This window comes from Triticum urartu, chromosome 4 (genome assembly GCF_003073215.2).
Source record: "Triticum urartu cultivar G1812 chromosome 4, Tu2.1, whole genome shotgun sequence".
Lineage (NCBI taxonomy): Eukaryota > Viridiplantae > Streptophyta > Magnoliopsida > Poales > Poaceae > Triticum > Triticum urartu.
Genome location: NC_053025.1, coordinates 502,851,395 through 502,862,125, shown reverse-complemented (window position 1 = coordinate 502,862,125; position 10,731 = coordinate 502,851,395).

Genomic DNA, 10,731 nt, shown 5'->3' with positions numbered 1-10,731 from the left:
ACCTTCTCCCTAGTACAGCATTGATAGTCTTGGAGCAAACTCGCTCTTCCTTGGACCAAACTATCCAAGGATGGTTAAAGGCGATCCAGCTGCTGTTGACACAACGTTACTACCATTTATGAGAAGCAACTGTATCTATACCTCAGACATTGTGGTGGTTCCCTACCCTGCTCCTAATATATGCCGCTTCAGCCTGGATGATCAGTCCTATGTTGCTCTCGATATTGACAATAGCTGGCCCTTCCCAGAGCACCTATGGTTCAAAGCAAGCGTTTCCAACGCCAAGGATTGGTTGAGTTGAAGTTCATTTCATTGCTTGTTATTTGTTGTGTGATGAAAACTTCAGTATTTACTAGAATGTTTTGTTGGAAATAATCTATAATCCAACATGTATCATCGTTGTTGTTGTGTGTTGATGACTTGATGTATGTAATGAATGGTACATTTGCAAATGCGTGTCATAGACTCAATTTATGAATGGTTTTCGAGTCACTTCTTGAAGTGTGAGTACCGTAGTAGTATAGCCAGCATCCAGTTAGTATATGAAGTTGCCACATCACATAGAGCCAACCTAATATTGGAGTACCAGATCTGAGATGCCATGTGTACCAGATGAATGACTCCAAGTTCGACCACCGTGATGCTAGGTGCGAGCCGAGGAACACTGTTGGAGAGACCCCCCCCCCCCTCATAATTTTCCTACATTGGTCATTTAATTCATAGGATAGAATGCTATAGGATTTTTTTCCTATGTAATCATGTTTTAATTGGCAATCTAGCATCCACTCCAACTTTTGTTTCACTTCCTTTGATCCTACGAAGAGAGTACTTGCTCTAAATGATGTGCCACTACAAGAGCCGCCTATATTAATTAACCATGCTCTAAAAAGGTGGACCAGCTTTGGCTATAGCAGTAATGTACTAGGTTAGTAGGTGACCTTGCGCTTGGCTCTTCTCCTCTTCCAGAAGTCGAACAATAATGATGGTGCTACTTCTGGCAATCTGACACCAAATGAACTGATGCATGTCCACTGCTTGTAAGCAAAAGTTTCTCCTCGTGCTGCGAGCCACCATGCACGCATTGGCGAGGGAGAAGGCGTAGTAAGCAAGCTTCTCGTCGTTCTGCGAGTTGACGGGACACAACAAAGCTACATATTTATTAGTACTCTCTTCAAAAAGGGCCGACCATGTCCATGGCTACCATCACGTGCTCTATCATTGAGTATGTGCACTATTCACGTGCCATCAAGGAGAAAAAATATTGCGTATTACTAGGTGCCATCGAAGTGCACGACTCACTTACGCATTGCATATCTCCATTTTCTTGCTTGACACGCCACCTTGATGCTAGATGCCCCATGTGTCATGGAGGCATATAGTATGATTTTGTAAAATGGAAGCATATTGATGTCCCACGTGGCGGCAACAGGATGAACAAAGATCATGTCTTAAATGAAAGAGTGGAAGAACATAGATTCCCGACGACCGAGAAGGAGCTACAAACCTCGGTGAGGGAGTCCTGGATTAGGGGGTGTTCGGATAGCCGGACTCCTGGACTATGAAGATACAAGATTGAAGACTCCGTCCCGTGTCCGGAAGGGACTTTCCTTGGCGTGGAAGGCAAGTTTGGCGATACGGATATGTAGATCTCCTACCATTGTAACCGACTCTATGTAACCCTAACCCTATCCGGTGTCTATCTAAACCGGAGGGTTTTAGTCCGTAGGACAACATACACATCAACAATCATACCATAGGCTAGCTTCTAGGGTTTAGCCTCCTCGATCTCGTGGTAGATCTACTCTTGTACTACCCATATCATCAATATTAATCAAGCAGGACGTTGGGTTTTACCTCCATCGAGAGGGCCCGAACCTGGGTAAAACTTCGTGTCCCTTGTCTCCTGTTACCATCCGGCCTAGACGGACAGATCGGGACCCCCTACCCGAGATCCGCCGGTTTTGACACCGACACTCAGGGTGGAGCGTTTGCACTCATAATATTTTATATTATTCAGCGATATAAAATCAACCAAATCTCTCCATGTTCCTATACCATTCTATAGTACTATGAGAATAACTTTGAACGTAAGCCATTGATTCACTCTATCCAATGGTCATAGTTGGAAAATCCAAACAAAACCAAGCATTGGATCAACTCTTTTTTCGAGATCAACTCTTTTAGGACTTAGATTGTTGCCGCCTACCCAACTAGCCCACCTATATATCCGCTCACGTGTGATGACCACAGGAGCTATCCACTCAGATTATATGTTAAAAAAATAAAGGTCGATAACTAATGCGGCACCTCAGGCCAACACGGCCAGATCACATTTTGCACGAGAAATTACACACCATGTTTCGTTGACATGTGGTCCCATTCCAACATGTCAGTGAGACGACGGTGAGTCCTTTTGTACAATTTCTGAAAGGAAATGTAGGCCGGGGCGCCTCTTCGTGTACCGTGGCAAACTGGCAACCGTCCACCGACTCTTCGCCTTTCCCTCTCGATTTGGAACTGCAATCACACGTTCTTCCTCCCTCCTCCATTTGCCTTCACCCTTCGTTCTGCCATTGTTCATTCATATTCTCCATGGAGGGAACAAGCCGTAAATGACCCTGTTATTCTTGCCCCGATCTAAAAAATGACGTGGTGGGGGAACTCATTGATCGGTGCGACGTCATCATCTCGACTAGCATGGCAGGTTCGTTCAAGAACATTCTTGACTCAACTAATAACATCATTACAAGGAACCCAAGGGTCTAGGAGTGGGTTGATCTCCCCTATCTTCTTCGTCGTGACCCTGCTGGCTGGCACGGGGACGAGGGAAACCTCGCCTTGTGCAAGTTGATGCCGCTTGATAATGATACGTGTGATGTTAAGATGCCATCGCTTGAGGGCAAGGCTTGGGTAGGCACAAATGGATATTGGGTTGTTTATATTGGGTACAATTGCGAGTGGGAACTTGTGAATGTGTACACTCGTCAGCGGATTCCACTTCCAAAAATCTCCGAGTGCCCTGACATTGAGCACACAGATGATATACGTACATTCAAATATGATCATGGTGACTGTCGTCTATGGAAGATAGCAATTTCTCAATGTTCCCAACCACTCTTGGAATTACAAGAACTATCAGGTTGTTGCAATCTTCGACAAGTTTGTTGCCATACTTCGTGGTTCGACTGGATGGATATTACCCAAAAATCAGTTTCTATACACGGATGTGTACTGTGATGCAATTGAATACGAGGGTCTTGTGTTTTCTGCCACCACTCGTGGCACTGTTTTTGCATGGGACCCTCGTAGTTTTGGTACGTTTGTCTTCCACCATAATTATAATTGTTTCATCCACATGCATGCGAGTTAGCAAGTTTCCCTTCTCTACTAATTAACCTTCTTCCTGTGTTTCTAAGGTCCTATGAACATTCCACCACCTATACTTGAAAATTTTTATAACCAAGGGGGAGATGACGATGGTGATGATCACGGGCAAGAGGACGGGTAGGGCCCATATACTCAGTGGCGCCTGGCAACTTCCAATGGATCACCCCTTCTTGTCTATATACAGCCAATGCTGATGTTACTACTAAGGAAGCAGGTGTTTTCTCCCATGGTCGCACTCTCCGGACGTATTCCAACACCCGCTGCGTGGTATTCGGGATGGATACTACTGTGCTAGCGCCAACACCTTCTCCCTGGTACATTTTTGATAGTCTTGGAGCAAACTTGCTCTTCCTTGGAGAAAACTATCCAATGATGGTGAAAGGCGATCCAACTGCTGTTGACACAACGTTACTACCATTTATGAGAAGCAACTGTATCTATAGGTCAGAAATTACGATGGTTCCCTACCCTGGTCATGATATAGTAGGTCGCTTCAGCCTGGATGATCAGTCCTGCGTTGGTTTCGGGATTGACAATAGTTGTCCATTCCCAGAGAATCACTTGTGGTTCAAAGCAAGCATTTCCAACGCCGAGGATTGGTTGAGTTGAAGTTCATTTCATTGCTTGTTATTTGTTGTGTGATGAAAACTTATTATTTATAATGTATCCTCGTTGTCGTTGTGGGTTGATGACCTATTGTATGTAATAAAATGATATGTCTGTGATAAACTTACTAAATTTATGAATGGCTTTTGAGTCGCTTCTCTGAGTGGGTGCCGCGATGAGGCAAAAAAATATTTTTCGAATACATAATTGTACGTGCATTGCAACAGGTTATCGGATGAGGCCAATCAACAATAGTACACTATTTGTACTAGCTTCACATGATGCACTATCTCTATGTCTATGTACGTAATACAACAAGTTTTAAAATTGAGACCAGCCACGCATCCTCACAAAGAACACTTTTTAACCTAGCACAGACCCCAGGAAATTTGGTCACAGTGTGAGGTGAGCCATATGTTAATGTGTTCATTGTACATAACCAGCACCTCGAATCCTTGATAATACTACTATAAGTAGTAGGAGTAGTAGGGTGGCACGGGCCAGAACAAGCATTCACGTCTAGGAGTATGGCACACGCCACCAGCACGACTTCCATCTGACACCATATTTGTCGGAGTCCGTGCTACAACAATCTCTTCAACCTAATTGTTTCTCTAACTCAGCCATCACGCGGCGGGCAAGGTGGGGGTTTGACGATAGTCGATTTCCTCAACTATGGTCCCACTTGTAAGGACAACTCCAATGCACGACCCCAAATGGACCTCCGTTTTGCCCGGATTCTGTCCGTTTGGGTAGCGCAATGGGGTCGTGTCTGGGCCATTTCTCGGATGCGGTGGACGTGCGCCAAAAGCGTGGACGCATCCCGGCCGCGTACATTTTTCTTTGCAAAGACATATCTTTTTTTCATTATTGATTTTTTGGTACATGGAAATACATCACCAAAATTTTTACTAGAAAAACAAGAACCACAAGAATACATTTTAGAAGATATCGAACTTCCATAACTGCTCCTGTAAGTTGGATTAGTGCCTTCTCGATGCATTCATTGTTGATCTGTGGAGGCTCGATGCTACATGCTTCTTTCTTCTTCGAGTGTAAAGAAGTAGACATGTCTAGCCTCCATTCTATCAACAAGTGCACTAGTCTCATCTCTAGCCTCTATGCTAACTAAAAGTGCTAGAACATCTACTAAATTGCGCTCTATCAATATATCATTGTACTCTTCTTCCCAATACCAAAACTTGCATCCATTCTACATAATAAAATTTTAAGTTTGCACAACTAGTATAATTCGAGAGCACAACCGAAGATTTGGTCGAGTTCTTCCTCCTTTTGCTGACACGCGGGACACCCAGCATCCAGGTCGTGTCATGCAAGAAAATAGAGTGGTAGTTGAAGCCACGTGATGTGCATCTTGGGTTAAACTGTAAATAGAATCTTACTACTCTTGAGTAACTCCAAAAGCGGCGACCGAAGATCTTTATTGGATTTGTTTTTCATCACCAGCACATCGAGGTGAAAGATGTGCAGGTTCAGTGGGTCCTCTTGCGTTTTCACTGACATGTGCGACCGCATATGAGCAAACAGACAATGGGATCCGCGCGTCTGCTGGCTGGCTGAGAAGAGAGATAGAGGAGGGCTGAGCACGGACTACAGGAAATTCGTTCTACGTAACCAGCACCTCGATTTAGTGGGGTGGCATGGGCCATAACTAGCATTCATTTCTAGCAGTAGGGCACACACCACCCACACGAGTCCCATCCGACACCAATTTTCTTGGAGTCCGTGCTACAGCCATCTCTTCTCCCTCCTGTTTTCTCAGCCATCACGCGGTGGGCGGGGTGGGGTTTGCCGATAGTCGGTTTGCTCAACTGCGATCCCACTTGTAAGTGAAAATACAACACAACACGCATTCCCCCTTGAGTGTGCTACCGGACCAACCGTGTGAGGGTGCGACACGAACACGGCAGGCTTTTCCTTTTGAACTTGTAACTTGTAAATTTTGATTCTGCTCCATGGCGCGACCGATAGATAGAAATAACGATTTTCCCTAGAGTAATGAGAAGTTTGGTTCTGGCGCGGTTCATGCATGGAGTACGTAGGAAAATTATGAAGTTGATGCGAAAGCTAAGATAATTACTATAGTACCATATACTACTACAAGGATTTGACAGAAAGATAAAGATACATATGGATCCATCGACGACATCCTCATGCCCTAGTGCACTGGGTCACCAACCGACGTGTGAGGAGCAGCGGCGTTGGCGGCAAGCTCAACGTGCTTCTGAACAATGCCGTCCAAGGTTGCCCTGCGGTCTAGGAAGGCCAGCATCCTATCATCCTCATCTTGCATGTAGTAGTCCTTCTGGACGATTTGCGCGTAGATGTGGGTGATTATGTAGATGGTGTCTTGCTGCGTCAGGCGCTATGCGGCGAGCGTGACCTCGAGGTGGACATTCTCCAGCACGACGGCGGGCAGTCGTAGGGCCACCAGTGCGTCAAAGAGGTTGTCACCATAGAGGCTGTTAAGGGTGGTAGGTATCGCAGAGCCTGGGCGCGTGGGCTGGAGGCGTACGCCAAGGTCGTCCGCGAGCTTCTTGACGATGGTGAACTTGTCGAGGAAGCCGATGAGGACTTCGTCGAACAAGGAGACGAAGCTGTCGTCCAAGCGGCCCCTCGCCCTGGCGACCTCAAGCATTACCTAGAGACGTTCCTCGGTGTCGGGCCGCAGGCCGGTGTCGTGGACCATCTGGCACAGCCGGCTGATGCTCGCGCTCATCGCCTCCATGGGTCTAGCTGCTAGTCAACTGATCTTGTGATTGGAGTGATCACTCTTGCCCTTAGGTGCGTAGGAGAAGTGCACATTGCGTTGAATTCACGTGCGTGTTGGACATCTACTCCTTGCCCCTCTACTGCACCTGCCTTTGGCTGTATGACAGGTTGGCCAGCCACCCGTTGGGCCCAAGTGTCATACACTCAAAGGCAGGCATAGTAAATCAATGAAGCTGCGTCCCCCTCTGTGCCTGTGCATGCTTTCAATGACTTGAGACTACCAAACATCACATGCAGTGGTTAGTTCATTGCATGTAATCCTATTAAGTAGCAAAAAGACATTAAGTTATCTCGCCGATAGGAATAAAACAATACACCATGTATTTATTTACAGAGGGAGTAGTACATTTTTTGTGACATGCATTACTAGATATTGCTAGTCAAATACTAAATCCAGATGGACGTGGTAGTACTACTAAATCCAGACGATGGTGCTAGTACTACTAGTAGTAGTACTACCAATGTAGTAGCACTGTAGTACCCGTTGGTCAAATTATTACGTGTTGCTCCTCACAGTGAAGTGACAAGACCCTACGCCAAAGATGACACCTGAGTATAGGCACCGTGTTTGGCATAACATAGTCAGCCTCATCGTCTGCAGTCACTATATATCGTCATGGTTGTAGACCTAGCCTGCTTACAACTAGCCGTGTTCAACATAATTTCCCGTGCGTAGATGCCCATGCATTGCACGAAACACCAAGATTTGGGGTGGACGGCGCTGGCAGCGGCCATCTCGCCAGATTTTTCCATGGCCTTCTAGATGTGGTGGGGAGGAGATAAGCCTGATTGTGAGAGACAAGGAGTTGTTTGTAAATACGGAATGATACATCTCCAACGTATCTATAATTTTTGATTGCTCCATGCTATATTATCTACTGTTTTGTACATTATTGGGCTTTATTATCCACTTTTATATTATTTTTGGGACTAACCTATTAACCGGAGGCCCAGCCCAGAATTGCTGTTTTTTGCCTGTTTTAGGGTTTCGAAGAAAAGCAATATCAAACGGAATGAAACCTTCGGGAACATGATTTTCTCATCGAATACAACTCGGGAGACTTGGACCCTACGTCAAGACACATAACAGGAGGCCACGAGGTAGGGGACACGCCTACCCCACCCAGGCGCGCCCTCCACCCTCGTGGGCCCTCTGTTGCTCCACCGACGTACTTCTTCCTCCTATATATACCCACGTACCCCCAAACGATCAGATACGGAGCCAAAACCCTAATTCCACCGCCATAACTTTCTGTATCCACGAGATCCCATCTTGGGGCCTGTTCCGGAGCTCCGTCGGAGGGGGCATCGATCACGGAGGGCTTCTTCATCAACACCATAGCCCCTCCGATGAAGTGTGAGTAGTTTACCTCAGACCTACGGGTCCATAGTTAGTAGCTAGATGGCTTCTGCTCTCTTTTTGTATCTCAATACAATGTTCTCCCCCTCTCTTGTGGAGATCTATTCGATGTAATCTTCTTTTTGCGGTGTGTTTGTTGAGACCGATAAATTGTGGGTTTATGATCAAGTCTATCTATGAATAATATTTGAATCTCATCTGAATTCTTTTATGTATGATTGGTTATCTTTGCAAGTCTCTTCGCATTATCAGTTTGTTTTGGCATACTAAATTGATCTTTCTTGCAATGGGAGAAGTGCTTAGCTTTGGGTTCAATCTTGCGGTGTCCTTTCCCGGTGACAGTAAGGGCAGCAAGGCACTTATTGTATTGTTGCCATCGAGGATAACAAGATGGGGTTTTCTTCATATTGCATGAGTCTATCCCTCTACATCATGTCATCTTGCTTAAGGCATTACTTTGTTTTTAACTTAGTACTCTAGATGCATGCTGGATAGCGGTCGATGACTGGAGTAATAGTAGTAGATGCAGGCAGGAGTCGGTCTACTTGTCTCAAACGTGACGCCTATATACATGATCATACCTAGATATTCCCATAACTATGCTCAATTCTGTTAATTGCTCAACAGTAATTTGTTCACCCACCGTAGAATACTTATGCTCTCGAGAGAAGCCACTAGTGAAACTTATGGCCCCCGGGTCTATCTTTATCATATCAATCTCCTACTACTTAGTTATTTACTTTGCCATTTACTTTGCCTTTATTTTACTTTGCATCTTTATCATAAAAATACCAAAAATATTATCTTATCATATCTATCAGATCTCACTCTCATAAGTGGCCCTATAGGGATTGACAACCCCTATTTGCGTTGGTTGTGAGGATTTATTTGTTTTGTGCACGGGCGAGGGACTCGCGCGTAGCCTCCTACTGGATTGATACCTTGGTTCTCAAAAACCGAGGGAAATACTTACGCTACTTTGCTGCATCATCCCTTCCTCTTCGGGGAAAACCAACGCAGTGCTAAAAGAGGTAGCAAGAAGGATTTCTGGCGTCGTTGCCAGGGAGTCTACGCAAAAGTCAATATACCAAGTACCCATCACAATCCTTATCTCCCGCATTACATTATTTGCCATTTGCCCCTCATTTTCCTCTCCCCCACTTCACCCTTGCCATTTTATTCGCCCTTCTTCTGTTCGTCTTTCCATTTGCTTTGATGTCTTACTTTGCTCGTTTGCTAGTTTGTTGGAATAATTGTTTATTTATTACTAAACAGAGAACCTAAGATCTATGGATCCGCATCCGCTTGCTAATCTTTTTAAGAGATCCAATTATAATGAACTAATTGCTAGTGAGTTTTGTGCACTAGATTATCTTTATGAAGTTTTCCTTGAAATTCGTGAATCTGAAAATTGTGATAAGTACCTTATGGAGTGATTCCTGATGGATCTTTGAATAAAAAGCATGATTGCAATGATGATAGTATAAATTCTATTGATATAAATTGTGCTAATAATATGCAAAACCCTAAGCTTGGGGATGCTAGTTTTGCTATGACCTCTACTTGTTGCAATGATCATGATTGGTGTGATTCTTCTTGTGATTTTGAAAATTTATTTAAGCCCCATGATGAATATGAGATTGATAACAGTGTTTGCAATATTATTGAAAGTGGGTTTGGACAGGTCATGACTTTAGTTAATGTTAATCCCACTATTTTGGAAGAGTGTCAACTTTGCATGCATGTGGATCGTGTTGAAAATATTTTATGTGATAGCTATTTTGTTGAATTTTCTTATGATCCTACATTTAATTATTATGAGAGAGGAAAATATGGTGGTAGAAATTTTTATGTTACTAAATTACCTCTCATTATGTTGAGATTACTATTGTTTCTTTCCTCTTCCATGCATATGCTAGTTTTTGCTTGCCATGATAATTTGTTTGCCTATAAGATGCCTATGCATTGGAAGTATGTTAGACTTAGATGTGTTTGTCACATGTTTTATGATGCTCTCTTTGTACTTCCATTCTTGTCTTTCATGTGAGCATCATTAAAATTATCAATGCCTAGCTAAAAAGGCTTTAAAGAAAAGCGCTTATTGGGAGACAACCCAATATTTTTACTTGCTGTTATTTAATAAATAAATTATCTAACCTCTTTTTTGGTTGTGTTTTTTGTGTTTAATTAGTGTTTGTGCCAAGTAGAACCATTGGGAAGACTTGGGGAAAGTCTTGTTGAACTTGCTGTAAAAAACAGAAACTTTAGCGCTCACGAGAACTGCTTTAATTTCTATTTGGAAAGTGCTATTTAGTTAATTATTTTTGAAGATTATTAATAGATAAATTCCTCACGTCCAGCAATTTATTTTAGAATTTTTGGGGTTCCAGATCTTGCGCTAGCTACAGATTACTACAGACTGTTCTGTTTTTGACAGATTCTGTTTTTCGTGTGTTGTTTGCTTATTTTGATGAATCTATGGCAAGTAAAATAGTTTATAAACCATAGTGAAGTTGGAATACAGTAGGTATAACACACATATAAATAAAGAATGAGTTCGTTACAGTACCTTGAAGTGGTCTTTT